Source organism: Haliaeetus albicilla, chromosome W (genome assembly GCF_947461875.1).
Source record: "Haliaeetus albicilla chromosome W, bHalAlb1.1, whole genome shotgun sequence".
Classification (NCBI taxonomy): Eukaryota; Metazoa; Chordata; class Aves; order Accipitriformes; family Accipitridae; genus Haliaeetus; species Haliaeetus albicilla.
The window spans coordinates 12,584,021-12,598,227 of NC_091515.1; positions in this window are offsets into that span (position 1 = coordinate 12,584,021).

Sequence of the window (14,207 nt, forward strand, 5' to 3'; positions counted from 1 at the left end):
AATAACACTCTTCCATGGATGAAAACTTTTAACAGAAAGCCCCAATCTCTTCGCTCAGCAGCAAAGCGCAGTGCACGCACACAGCAAGCTTATTTATTTTTAAGGAAAGTCACCTTTTCCAGAGGGATGTGAAAGGTCATGAACGGAAACTGTGAAAAGCAGCTCCTTGGAGCAGCACTTCACTGCAGAAATGGGCCTGCCGCAGCCCGGGAGGGAGAGAGGGAGAGGAGCATCTGCTCTCCTTGAAGGCAGGGAGGGCTTGGAGAGGCAGGACATGGTTATTTGGGAATTTGGCCTTCTGGGGACCGGGCAGCTGCGGGGGTTGTAAACCATTTGCTCCTGACACTGAGTCCCCTCTTATCTCAGAGATGCCAATGGGACATGCTCATAAAAGCAAAAGCGATCCTCACCTTCACCTCCAGGCAGGTGCACATCCCAGCTGAGAAGCAAGCCTCACCTCCATACAAATGACATCTTACAGAAAACATCACTGCAGTGGAAAAACAAGGGGATACCTTCATGGCAACTGGGGGTCTTTTCATACCATCTCTGTAGCGGGCCCCATGATTTCTCCTCTGGTCTCACCAGCACGAGATCAAACAGCTCCCTGTGCCTGTTCCTGGCATCTTCAAAGGAGAAGAGCTGAGGTGTGGGGGAAATCACACTGCCTCATGTGGGGCCTGAAGACCGGGAGCATGCCCAGCAAATTGCCATGCTCTGGGAGCTACCTCCCATCCTGAAGCAGCGAATTTTACATTTTCAACTTTCTGCTCTGTAGCCATAGTCATCTCATAACTCAATGCAGTGATGCAGATATACACTGGATTTTGACCTAACAAACAGCTGTTACTCACTTTAAGCTCCTTTTATATGTCAGCTTGTTCAAAACATGCTAACAAGTACTAGTTTCCTGAGCTAATTCTTTAAATAGCTTTTCCCAGTTGAGTCTATCCTCTCTACCATCATTAATGTTTTTGGCTGTTCTGGGAGAAGGTCTCTAACACAAGAGCATAGCTGCACTGTGCTGCCTCTGCTGTGATCGCCCCGGCTGGTGGGAAGGGCTACAAGGTGTTTCTGAAGACAATGTGCTTTGCCCTGTGGTGGGTCAACCCTGGCTGGACGCCAGGTGCCCACCAAAGCCGTTCTATCACTCCCCCTCCTTAGCTGGACAGGGGAGAGAAAATATAACAAAGGGCTCGTGGGTTGAGATAAGGACAGGGAGAGATCACTCAACCAATTACTGTCACGGGCAAAACAGACTCGACTTGGGGGAAATTAACTTAATTTATTACCAATCAACCAGAGTAGGGTAATGAGAAATAAACCCAAATCTCAGAACACCTTCCCTCCACCCCTCCCTTCTTCCCGGGCACAACTTCACTCCCGGATTCTCTACCTACCCCCCCAGCGGCGCAGGGGGACAGGGAATGGGGGTTACAGTCAGTTCATCACATGTTGTCTCTGCCACTTCATCCTCTTCAGGGGCAGGACTCATCACACTCTTCCCCTGCTCCAGCATGGGGTCCCTCCCATGGGAGAGAGTCCTCCACAAACTTCTCCAATGTGGGTCCTTTCCACGGGCTGCAGTTCTTCACGAACTGCTCCAGCATGGGTCCCTTCCACAGTGTGCAGTCCTTCAGGAGCACACTGCTCCAGCGTGGGTCCCCCACGGGGTCACAAGTCCTGCCAGAAAACCTGCTCCGTGGGCTCCTTTCTCCACAGATCCACAGGTCCTGCCAGGACCCTGCTCCAGCAAGGGCTTCCCACGGGGTCACAGCCTCCTTTGGGCACCCACCTGCTCCGGCGTGGGGTCCTCCAGGGGCTGCAGGTGGATATCTGCTCCACCGTGGACCTCCATGGGCTGCAAGGGGACAGCCTGCCTCACCATGGTCTTCACCACGGGCTGCAGGGGAATCTCTGCTCCGGCGCCTGCATCACCTCCTCCCCCTCCTTCTTCACTGACCTTGGTGTCTGCAGGGTTCTTTCTCTTACATGTTCTCACTCCTCTCTCCAGATGCCATTTCTGTGCCCACTGCAACTTTTTTTTTCCCCTTCTTAAATATGTTATCACAGAGGTGTTACCACTATCGCTGATTGGCTTGGCCTTGGCCAGCAGTGGGTCCGTCTTAGAGCCAGCTGGTATTGGCTCTGTCGGACATAGGGGAAGCTTCCAGCAGCTTCTCACAGAAGCCACCCCTGTAACCCCCCCGGCTACCAAAACCTTGCCACACAAACCCAATACACGCCCCCAGAGAGCAGAGTCAAGGGCCTCCTCTGCTGTCGACTGATGGAGACTTTTCTGTGGTCCAGGATGTGCGAACCTTGGTACTGAAGGCCTGGCTAAAGGGGAAAGGAAAGGTCGAAGGAAAAGAAATGGGGGGCCATACACCTGTGCTGAGCCATACTTCAAAAACTTTCTAGTGGCACCTCCTTCACAAGGCAGAGAGGCAACATGGGCTTCCTCCCTTATGTTAGGAGCCAGGAAGGGACTTGGAAAAAACAAATAAAGGAAGGTGCTGTTGTTGGAGGCCTCAGACCTACCCCCATGGGAGTCATCGGTGTGAGGCCCTGCAGCGTGACACTGCGGGCTCAGCTCCCCTTACTCAGACCCGAGTTACTCCTGCTAAAGAGCAGAAACCATGGTCTGGCCCTTTCATCCTTTGCTCCTCTGGCCATAGGGACAGCCAACAGGCTATGGCTTTCTTATAACTATTTCTGTGGTGTGTCCTTTAAGCTAAATGTTCCCCTCATCCTTTTCCCTGTTCAACCTGAAATGCCTCCCCACAATGCTGATGAGATGATGTTTCTGGAAGCATCGTGTTTCAGCAGCAATAAACTTAACGAATGAGTAAGGCATAAGCCATATGTTCAGAACAGGTTTAGGTAAATTTGGGGAAAACCTGTCCCTGTGGAAATGTCCTTTTCCTTACTGTAACTGCTGCAGTGTGCCCAAAGTTGGTTTGAATTCCTCCAAGCCTTGGAGCTGAGTGTGTCCTCCTGGGCACCAGCCTCAGGTGGACAAGGGCTGTGTGTAACGCACACCATGAGGTGTGCATGGCTCTCATTCCAGGTGTGTCACTGGGCCACATTGACTCCAGCTGTAGCTCGTCCACAGGCCCCTGCAGCAGGGTCCTCTCTGTGGCTCCTGCCCAACCTGGGCCTGTCCCCAAGGCTAAGGAGGTCCCCGTGCAGAGGCAGAGGCCACACAGGGAGGGACTTGCAGACCCACTAGCAAGGCTGACCTATCTACCACGTACGAAGTAACAGCATCTGGCTTTGCTGAGCCTGGGGTGGCAAAGGTGAAGGAGAATAACCTAGATCAGGATCACCCACAGCTTCTCAGACACATCCCTGACAGCTACTGAGAATTGGACAAAAACTCTGCAGTGGTGATTTAGTGATGACCATCAGGAGCAACCTGCTGAGCTCATTGAAGACTGAGAGGACCTCCCTCTCCCTTGAGTTCAGTGTACGTTGATGCCCACTCCTCATCTGGGGTGGCTGCATTTGGGTTTGGTTCTTTCCAACAAAAATCCCAGTGGAAGACCAGAGGAGTAAAGTGAAATGGCAAATTAAGCTTTTAATATGAAAAGCTCAGGGTGGTGAAGCGGTGGAAGTAAAATGAACACACACGCGGATGAAACACACATGTTACTGAGCATGTCTGTGTTGGCCATTCCACACAGAAGACTGCAGGCACCTGCAGATATGTCTGTAGGATAATCCTCGGAGATGCTGGACAATGTTATTAGAGTATCTTTTTTGCAGATAAAAGAAGGGGATGCCCTTATATCATTTGGTAGCAGCATTTTCATCATTCCCCACATTTTATGTAAAAGAAATGCTGCTCATGATTTATCACCGTACTTTATATACACTACCTCTTAAAGGCACATAAGGTCTTTTTCCTTAGCTTGCATTACTTAGCTACTGGTTCTTCTGCAGTCTGAATTTACCTTAAAATCTCTTCCAAATTATAAACATTTGTTCTGTTTTATTGTTTTTCCATGAATATAAATGTCTTTGCTCACAGTGCAATTCTGTCCACCTTTGGCATCCACATTTCTAAAAAGGTGCTGAAAATCTGAAGATATTGCAGGTAAGAGCTGTATAAATTATTTCAGGCCTGGAAGAAGAGAGGCAAAGGGAAAGGCTTCAGGAGTTTGATTTGCACACTTTAGTAAAGCAATATTCACTGCAGCTCCTTTAGGCAGTGAAAATGCTGAGTCCTAGAGGCCCTTTTAAGCTCAAGGAGAAAGGCACAGGCAAAACTAGTGGGTGGAAATTTCAGAAGGAAATGCAACTAAAGAACAGGTCACCATTTTAAACAGTGTAGGTGGCAACTTTTGGACAAGCTACCAAGGAAAGTGATAGCTTCTTCTAATCAAGAGCAGGTAGCTTTTCAGAAAGTTAGAAGAACATGCAGATAGCATGCAATATCCTTCATTGTTGTGGTGGGTTGACCTTGGCTGGCCACCAGGTGCCCACCAATCCGGTCTATCACTCCCCCTCCTCAACTGGACAGGGGAGAGAAAATATGATGAAAGGCTTGTGGGTCGAGATAAGACAAGATCACTCAGCAATTCCCATCACGGGCAAAACAGACTCAACTTGGGGAAATTAATTTAATTTATTGCCAATCAAATCAGAGTAGGATAATGCGAAATAAGAACAAAATCTAAAAACACATTTCCCCCACCCCTCCTTTCTTCACTCAACTTCACTCCCGATTTTCTCTACCTCCTCCCCTCAAATGGTGCAGGGGGATAGGGAATGGGAGTTGTGGTCAGTTCATCACATGTTGTTTCTGCTGCTCCTTTCTCCTCACTCTCTTCCCCTGCTCCAGCGAGGGGTGCCTCCCACAGGAGACAGCGCTTCACAAACTTCTCCAGTGTGAGTCCTTTCCATGTGGTGCAGTCTTTCAGGAACGGACTGCTCCATTGTGGGTCCTCCACAGGGCCACAGGTCCTGCCAGAAAACCTGCTCCAGCGTGGGGTCCTCTCCACAGGGTCACAGCTTCCTTCAGACACATCCACCTGCTTCGGTGTGGGGTCCTCCACAGGCTGCAGGTGGATATCTGCTCCACTGTGGACCTCCATGGGCTGCAGGGGGACAACCTGTGTGTCACCATGGTCTTCACTATGGGCTGCAGGGGAATCTCTGCTCTGGTGCCTGGAGCACCTCCTTCCCCTCCTTCTTCACTGACCTTGGTGTCTGCAGAGCTGTTTCTCTCACGTATTCTCACTTCTGTCTCCCAAGTGCTGTTGCACAGCACTTTTTTCCCCTTCTTAAATATGTTATCACAGAGGTGATACCACCATCACTGATTGGCTCAGCCTTGGCCAGCGGTGGGTCCGTCTTGGTGCCGGCTGGAACTGGCTCTGTCCAACATGAGGGAAGCTTCTGGCATCTTCTTACAGAAGCCACCACTGAAGCCCCCCCCGCTACCAAAACCTTGCCACATAAGCCCAATAAAAGTGTAGAGAAAATAGAAGAGTCTGGAGGAAATATCCTTTTCTTGCTTCAGCCTTGGTGGTTAAAAAGCACCTATTCTGCAGATGGGAAAACCAAGTTCAGACCTACCTCCTTGACACCTTCTCATGCTCACTGCAAACCTCTGGAAAAATTCACCTGGTAATGCCTCTGGTTTTGCACCAGAAAGGAAGACAGATAATTTTGTAAAGGTCAAATACTCATATCTGAATGCCACAGGCAGCCTCATCTGCTCATCTTACTTATTATAAGAAATTAATAAAACCATTACCTCATCAAGCCTATTCTGGACAGATGGTTATCTCGCTAAATAGATGGCTTAACAGAGTAGATTGGCTTTGTGCTGAGGCAGGAGTCCAGAACACTTTTGATCTATCATCTAGAAGCTGCTGCAACCACTTTCCCTCCTTTCTAGGAACAGCAGGGCTTTTCTGTTTGGGCAGGTAATGATGGAAAAGATTGTCCAACAGAAGCAGGCACTTGGTTCATGAATAACATGGACATTAGATACTTCTGCAGCAAAAATTAGAAGCTACCACACCAAATCTGTGATTTAGGATCACCAAGAGGAGATGTTCTTTGGATCTTTGTTTTTATAGTTCTTTATTGATCACAGGTAAATACATTTGCAACTATTTTCTGATGCTGCTCCTTGGAACTATCATTTTTAATCCCTCTCCAACTCCTGATTTTTTGGCAATACAAAGCAGTAGCTAGACCAGGAGTTAAGGATTATGAGATAAGCATTTATCTCACTTGGTGCCATGTCGGCTTGTTCTACTTTCAAATATTATTTGCTCTTATGCATGCTGTTCTTCTGCCAAAGCTGAAGACAAATTACTATTCTTTTTCCAAGAAAGAAAGTACTGTGACTTGATTCCAACTAACAGTGTGGGTTTAAAATATAATCTTTGTATTGCTCCTTTTTTTTTAACTGCCATTTATCTCTATTGTGTACTTGTCATCTGTTACTCTGTACCCTTCCAACTTTTTTCTCTGTCTCTGAAGACATACTTGTGGTAGAGATCTTGAGCAAAACATGAATTTTCATGCTCTTGTCTGAAAAGACAGGATCCCCAGAGGTTATTTTGATTTTCTAGCATGCTTATGCACATTCAAGAACTGTCCAACTTACAAACATTTACTAAGTAGCTTTCTCCTGCACTGTACCCTGCATTCCCTTTGAATTTGTCCTTATCTTTCACTTTTTGTTCTGCATGATGGAGCCTCAGGTTACTGTCAGGCAGCCAGAGCTGTTTATTGCTTCCCAAGTGTTGCTGTTTGCTGTGCAATTGAAGATGGACCAAAAAAAGAACAATGGCCTCTGTTCATTTTATCATTTATCTAGGGATTGTTTCTTCATTTCTTTTTTTCTCAGTGTAAGTGGATTGATTCAAGGACCAAACTATTTTTCTCTATGGAACATATTCCACTTCAACAGAATATTTCTAAAGTTAGAATTTGGCCGCAGAGCTATTGGTCACTGTGATATGTAAGTCATTATAAGGAAAAGCAACAAACAGGCAGTATATCCTATAACCCACCTGTGTTTATTATTTGATATTCGACTAAAAACTGGAGTTTTGGTAAAACTCAAAAGTTGAGACATTTTATTTACTCAATCCTTTAATATACTGACTATGTAGTAAGGAATGCAGAATGCAGGGAGGTACTACCCCCTGTGAAGATATTAATCTGTAAATCCAGTAAAAAATTAAGCCAGTTGGAGCATCCTCATGCTCTGGCTTTCCTGATCGCTGTCTTCCAGAAGCAAGGTCTGCCTCTGCTTGGGTTTCACGAGGAGATGGACGTGAGTCCATGGCTTATATTCTTCTCTTATTTCATTGATCTATTGTTTCTATAAGTTTAATTCTGGGTTCTGGTCTACTGGTATTCCTGTGAGATGAGTCTCTTTTTTTTTTCCCTTGATATGTAGCATTTTCTGCAGTCTAAACTGAACAGTAGTTTATGGTTTCAGGTTTTCAGTAGCTAATAATTTTTACCCAGACTCACTCACTCCACCAACCCCAAACAAATACTGGCTAAAACTTCTTTGTCAGGTTTTTGCTCTTTGGTCATCAAATGACATAAAACAGAAGAAAAAGTCTGCTAATGACTTCATTCATTATGCATTCATCAAACTGCAGTACCTACAAATACATAAAAAACTGCAGAGTTAAATTAACTGTTGTGATTCATAACGGGCAGTCCTCAAAAAATTAAGTAGATGTTTAATTTCATACATGAATCTGTGAATCTATGAATCCATGTTTACATCTTTTCAAAACTGGACAATAAATAGGACGTGCTTTGAATTTTGTAGTGACAGGTATTCAGAATGAAAAATAAATGGTAACATTTCTAGCAATGAATGCCAAACATTCAGAAACCACAGCAGATAAGACCATTTTACCAAGAGAGGCTATCATCTGCTAAATGATAGGGCCTAAAAATCATTTTTTCCTTTTTAATTTCCTCTGAAAAAATAGCAATAAGGCCAAGGAAATAATCTGAAATTCATTGCACATTTGATATAAAATCTGCTTCAGCCAGTTTTCTCCCTGAAGGTATATAATCAAGACTAAAAAACACATCATAAAATCTCAGCAAAAATATCAGAAATAATCACATCTCAACTGCTATTTATATCTGCTTCTTCAGTCTGTCTTGTTCATATTGGTGTGATGATGTCTAAAATAAGAAAATCAGTTGGCTAGAAATGTTACAGCTTATTCCTACTCTTTAGGAATAAATAAAACCTTCTGAGCAGCTAGCATCCTGCCAGCTGTACCTGGAGACACGCAAGTGTACACTGTCCTCCTTTTATTAAACTTTGGGATGAGTCAAGACATTGAAGGCTTCCTTAAATCCCAGCAAAGGCATAGCTCTGAGAGTGGTGAAGGGAAAATCACCTGTAATGACAAAGCACATTTCACCCAAATCAGCAGTGAGTGGTTTTGTATCTGTGCAGTGAGGCACTCCTCTGTCTGCAGCAGTGCATGAGCACACTGTGGACACGTGCTTGTAGCTGTGTCTATTAACTGCTAGTCTGCAAAAAATGTTTGAACTAAGAGAGCAGGATCCATACCACCTAACCTACCAGCCCATCAAATGTAAGATGCCTAACAAAGCAGAGTCTGGAAGTAAATGCCCATGCTCTCTGGAGCAAACAAAACAGGGCTTTTGAAAGCCTTCAGGAGCACCCTGCCTGCCAAGGTATACACTCCTACCTCTGCCCACACCATAGGCAGGGAGCACAGACACTTCAGCAAGACTGCTTCACTAGGGGCCTAAAATGTAAGTGCGAGTTAGGTGCCAAAGTCAGACACCTGAGTTAGGCCAGCCAGCTCTAAGCCCAAGAAGTTAGTGGTCTGTTACACCCATCCTTCCGGAGACCATAGGGCTCCTGGGCATGCAGAGCTCCCCCACAGCCTCTGCGCAGGCAGCTGCAGGCAGCACACCCCACATACAAATGTTGAGCTCAGTATGGCTTTTTCAAACACTGCTGAGTGCAGAACAGCACAGCCCCTTTACACAAGGGTATGTTTCTTTAAAGGCATCAGGGAACTTTGAGGGGTTCAGAGTCCATTCAAGAACATCTCCCAAGGACTGAGGAGCACGGAGTCACCTCAAATATGTGAATTCCAACCATCTGAGCCTTAAGTGAAGGTGTATTAGTGTATCAGTAATGGTATAACAAAGGCATACGCAGTGTCATGTTCTGATTCAAACTGGCTCTAATACTTCTCAGATATATATATATATATATACATGCTGAGGAGCTTTCTAGGTAGACACTCTTGCCATTGTCTTTTTAAAAAAGCTCCTTGTAACATCATGTAATCCTTGCAGTTCCTCTAGGGGCAATGGACTCTGCTCCAAGAGGGAGACTCTGCTACATCTGTCAGTGGCTCGAAAGCTGGCACAGACACGGCAGACTGTGGCATCACCCATCCGCTCGGAGCTAGGAGGAAAAATATGCAGATTCTAAGAAAACAATTATATTAAAAATTGTCTGGCTATTTGCTGGAACATCAGAGAACTGAATAGCTAAATACTATGTGTCAACCAAAAAAAGGAAATGACAAATGAACCGAAGATTTTTTTGGTGGCAACTATATATATAAACAACAATAAAACCAAAGACCTGCAATATTGAAAATAGTTTATTGTGGTTTACCTTCTGAACCCAATCAGGAAAGCGGTTCTGTTTCCTAACTATTTAGTTAGCCCCACCTGCCACATAAGTAGGTGATAGATCAAGCTGCAACCATTATACCATCATCTGGGAAGGATTATTGCCACTGCACTCTGCAGAAAACCAGTGGTAAAAGATATACTGAGAAGTGGTGATGAAGTTTAAAAAAAAAAGCATAATTATCTTGTACAATCTTTCTCATCAATCAGATATTTTCCTTTGTAGCTGAACAGCTTCCCTACCTAAGCACTGTACAAACCAAACCCTATAACCCCACTTGCCTACTGGCTCCCCTCTGCACTTCCTTCCCTCCACTTTTTCCAGGATGTGGCTGAAGTTGCCAAGAATGGCTCAGAGTACAGACAGAACATGATGAACTTGGTTTTCCATGTACCATGGAGTGAAGACATGTTTCCATCTGGCCAGCTCACAGCTTAATTCCTCAAACAATTTTAGATTTGAAACACTTTATGACCGTCACAGAAGAAACACAGCACTCCTATCCTGCTCCAGCATCAGGTCTGAGCCCGCTCTGGTGCCAATGGCCTCTGTCTAACGCATATTGCCACCTTCTGTTTCTCTTCCAGACAATATGAAAATCTGCAAGCAAGATGGCGTGAAGTCCCAAGAGCACAGTGGTTCATGTTGGTGTACACATCCTATTCTGTGTGCAGGTAATTCACTCTACGTAAAGTATTTCAGTATGTCCTTCAGGAAGATGTTTCATCATTAATTTTCTTTTTCTTTCTTAAAAAAACCCAGACATCTGCTGTAAGTGTATCATCACTTGAGGTTATCTTCAGTATTCTCATTTTTATGACTGGTGTGGATCATTACTCAAGGTAATGAGGTTAAAAACTCTTCGGTTTCTGAGCCAATACCACATCTTAATTCACATCTTCCAGGGATTAGGCCAAAAGGTAAGTGCAGCAGAACTGTGGTGGGAAAACCATGAAGCGACAAGGTAGGAAAATCATTAGTAAAGAAATATGTCCTGGTTTCAGCTGGGATAGAGTTAATTAACTAACAGTTGACTATCGCGGCCTGAATGAAGTTACGCCACCGCTGAGTGCTGCCATTCCAGATATGCTAGAACTTCAATATGAACTAGAGTCAAAGGCAGCCAAGTGGTATGCCACAATGGACATTGCTAATGCGTTTTTCTCCATTCCTTTGGCAGCGGAGTGCAAGCCACAGTTTGCTTTCACTTGGAGGGGTGTCCAGTACACCTGGAATCGATTGCCCCAGGGGTGGAAACACAGCCCCACCATTTGCCATGGACTGATCCAGACTGCACTAGAAAAAGGTGAAGCTCCAGAGCACCTGCAATATATTGATGACATCATCATATGGGGCAACACGGCAGAAGAAGTCTTTGAGAAAGGGAAGAAAATAATCCAAATCCTTCTGAAAGCCGGTTTTGCCATAAAAGAAAGTAAGGTCAAGGGACCTGCACGGGAGATCCAGTTTTTAGGAATAAAATGGCAAGATGGACGTCGTCAGATCCCAATGGATGTGATCAACAAAATAGCAGCTATGTCTCCACCGACTAATAAAAAGGAAACACAGGCCTTCTTAGGTGTCGTGGGGTTTTGGAGAATGCATATTCCAAATTACAGTTTGATTGTAAGCCCTCTCTATCAAGTGACCCGGAAGAAGAATGATTTTAAATGGGGCCCTGAACAACAACAAGCCTTTGAACAAATTAAACAGGAGATTGTTCATGCCGTAGCCCTTGGACCACTCTGGACAGGACAAGATGTTAAAAATGTGCTCTATACTGCAGCCGGGGACAATGGCCCTACCTGGAGCCTCTGGCAGAAAGCACCTGGGGAGACCCAAGGCCGACCCCTGGGGTTCTGGAGTCGGGGATATCGAGGATCCGAGGCTCGCTATACTCCAACTGAAAAAGAGATTTTGGCAGCATATGAAGGAGTTCGAGCTGCCTCAGAAGTGGTTGGTACTGAAACACAGCTCCTCTTAGCACCCCGACTGCCAGTGCTGGGCTGGATGTTCAAAGGGAAGGTCTCCTCTACACATCATGCAACTGATGCCACTTGGAGTAAATGAGTCGCACTGATCACACAATGGGCTCGCATAGGAAACCCCAGTCGCCCAGGAATTTTAGAAGTGATCACAGACTGGCCAGAAGGCAAAGAATTTGGATCGTCACCAGAGGAGGAGGTGGCATGTGCTGAAGAGGCCCCAATGTATAATAAACTGCCAGAAAATGAGAGGCAATATGCCCTGTTCACTGACGGATCCTGTCACATTGTGGGAAAACATGGGAGGTGGAAAGCTGCTGTATGGAGTCCTACACGACAAGTCACAGAAACTGCTGAAGGAGAAGGTGAATCGAGTCAGCCTGCAGAGGTGGAAGCCATCCAGCTAGCGTTAGACATTGCTGAAAAAGTGGCCAGTGCTCTATCTCTATACTGACTCATGGATGGTGGCAAATGCCCTGTGGGGGTGGTTACAGCAATGGAAGCAGAGCAACTGGCAGCGCAGAGGTAAACCCATCTGGGCTGCCGCACTGTGGCAAGATATTGCGTCCCGGCTAGAGAATCTGGTTGTAAAAGTACGTCATGTAGATGCTCATGCACCCAAGGGTCGGGCCACTGAAGAACATCAAAACAACCAACAGGTGGATCAGGCTGCCAAGATTGAAGTGTCTCAGGTGGACCTGGGCTGGCAACATAAGGGTGAGCTATTTATGGCTTGGTGGGCCCATGACACCTCAGGCCATCAGGGAAGAGATGCAACATATAGATGGGCTTGCGACTGAGGGGTGGATTTGACCATGGACACTATCACACAGGTTATCCATGAATGTGAAACATGTGCTGCAATTAAGCAAGCCAAGCGGTTAAAGCCCCTGTGGTATGGAGGGCGATGGCTGAAATATAAATATGGGGAAGCCTGGCAGATTGACTATATCACACTCCCACAAACTCGCCAAGGCAAGCGCTATGTGCTTACAATGGTGGAAGCAACCACCGGATGGCTGGAAACATATTCTGTGCCCATGCCACTGCCTGGAACACTATCCTGGGCCTTGAACAGCAGGTCTTGTCACAAGATGGCACCCCAGAAAGAACTGAGTCAGACAATGGGACTCATTTCCAAAACAACCTCATAGACACCTGGGCCAAAGAGCATGGCATTGAGTGGGTGTATCACATCCCCTATCATGCACCAGCCTCTGGGAAAGTCAAACAATACAATGGACTGTTAAAGACTACATTGAGAGCAATGGGGGGTGGAACCTTCAAACATTGGGATACACATTTAGCAAAAGCCACCTGGTTAGTCAACACCAGAGGATCTGCCAATTGGGGTGGCCCTGCCCAGTCAGAACTTTTACTTACTGTAGAAGGGGATAAAGTCCCTGTAGTGCACTTGAAGAATACATTAAGGAAGACAGTCTGGGTTACTCCTGCCTCAGGCAAAGGTAAACCCATTTGTGGGATTGTTTTTGCTCAAGGACCTGGGTGCACTTGTTGGGTGATGCGAAAAGATGGGGAAGTCCGATGTGTGCCTCAAGGGGATTTGATTCTAGATGAGAATAACCAGAATTAAACTGTATGATATTAGTTGCTATATAACCCTGCTACTGTATGTTATCATTACTATAATTGTTATATGCTATATCCATAGTACTGTAGTAAGAATCACTTAGATCAAGCAAGAAAGAACTGTGATAAAACTGAGCAAAGCGCAGTAGTGATGGAACCAGAACTGACTCCAGCATGCAACAATCCAATGGTGCACACCATCCTCCTGCTGCGTCCAATGTCACCCGCTTGCCACACTGCAATGAAGCCCAATTCTGCTCTACCGACTGAGAGGACTTTGCACCATCCCTCCTGCCCAGACAGACTGGTATGACAGATGGAGCCCAGAGTCAGGAACTATAATTTTTTATGTGTCTCAAAGGGACAGAAAAGGTGATGATGATTGCCTGGGATGTTACTGAAGGTATGGGAACTGAGCATGACGTCAATGGCATAGAATAAGGGGTGGATACTGTCCTGGTTTCAGCTGGGATAGAGTTAACTGTCTTCCTAGTAGCTGCTACAGTGCTATGTTTTGAGTTCAGTATGCAAAGAATGTTGATAACACTGATGTTTTCAGTTGTTGCTAAGTAATGTTTAGTCTAAGGTCAAGGATTTTTCAGCTTCTCATGCCCAGCCAGCAAGAAGGCTGGAGGGGCACAAGAAATTGGCACAGGACACAGCTAGGGCAGCTGACCCAAACTGGCCAACAGGTTATTCCATACCATGTGACGTCCCATCTAGTATATAAACTGGGGGGAGTGGGGGCGGGGGGATCGCTGCTCGGGGACTAACTGGGTGTTGATCGGCGGGTGGTGAGCAATTGCATTGTGCATCATTTGTACATTCCAATACTTTTATTATTATTATTGTCATTTTATTAGTGTTATCATTATCATTATTAGTTTCTTCTTTTCTGTTCTATTAAACCGTTCTTATCTCAACCCACGAGTTTTACTTCT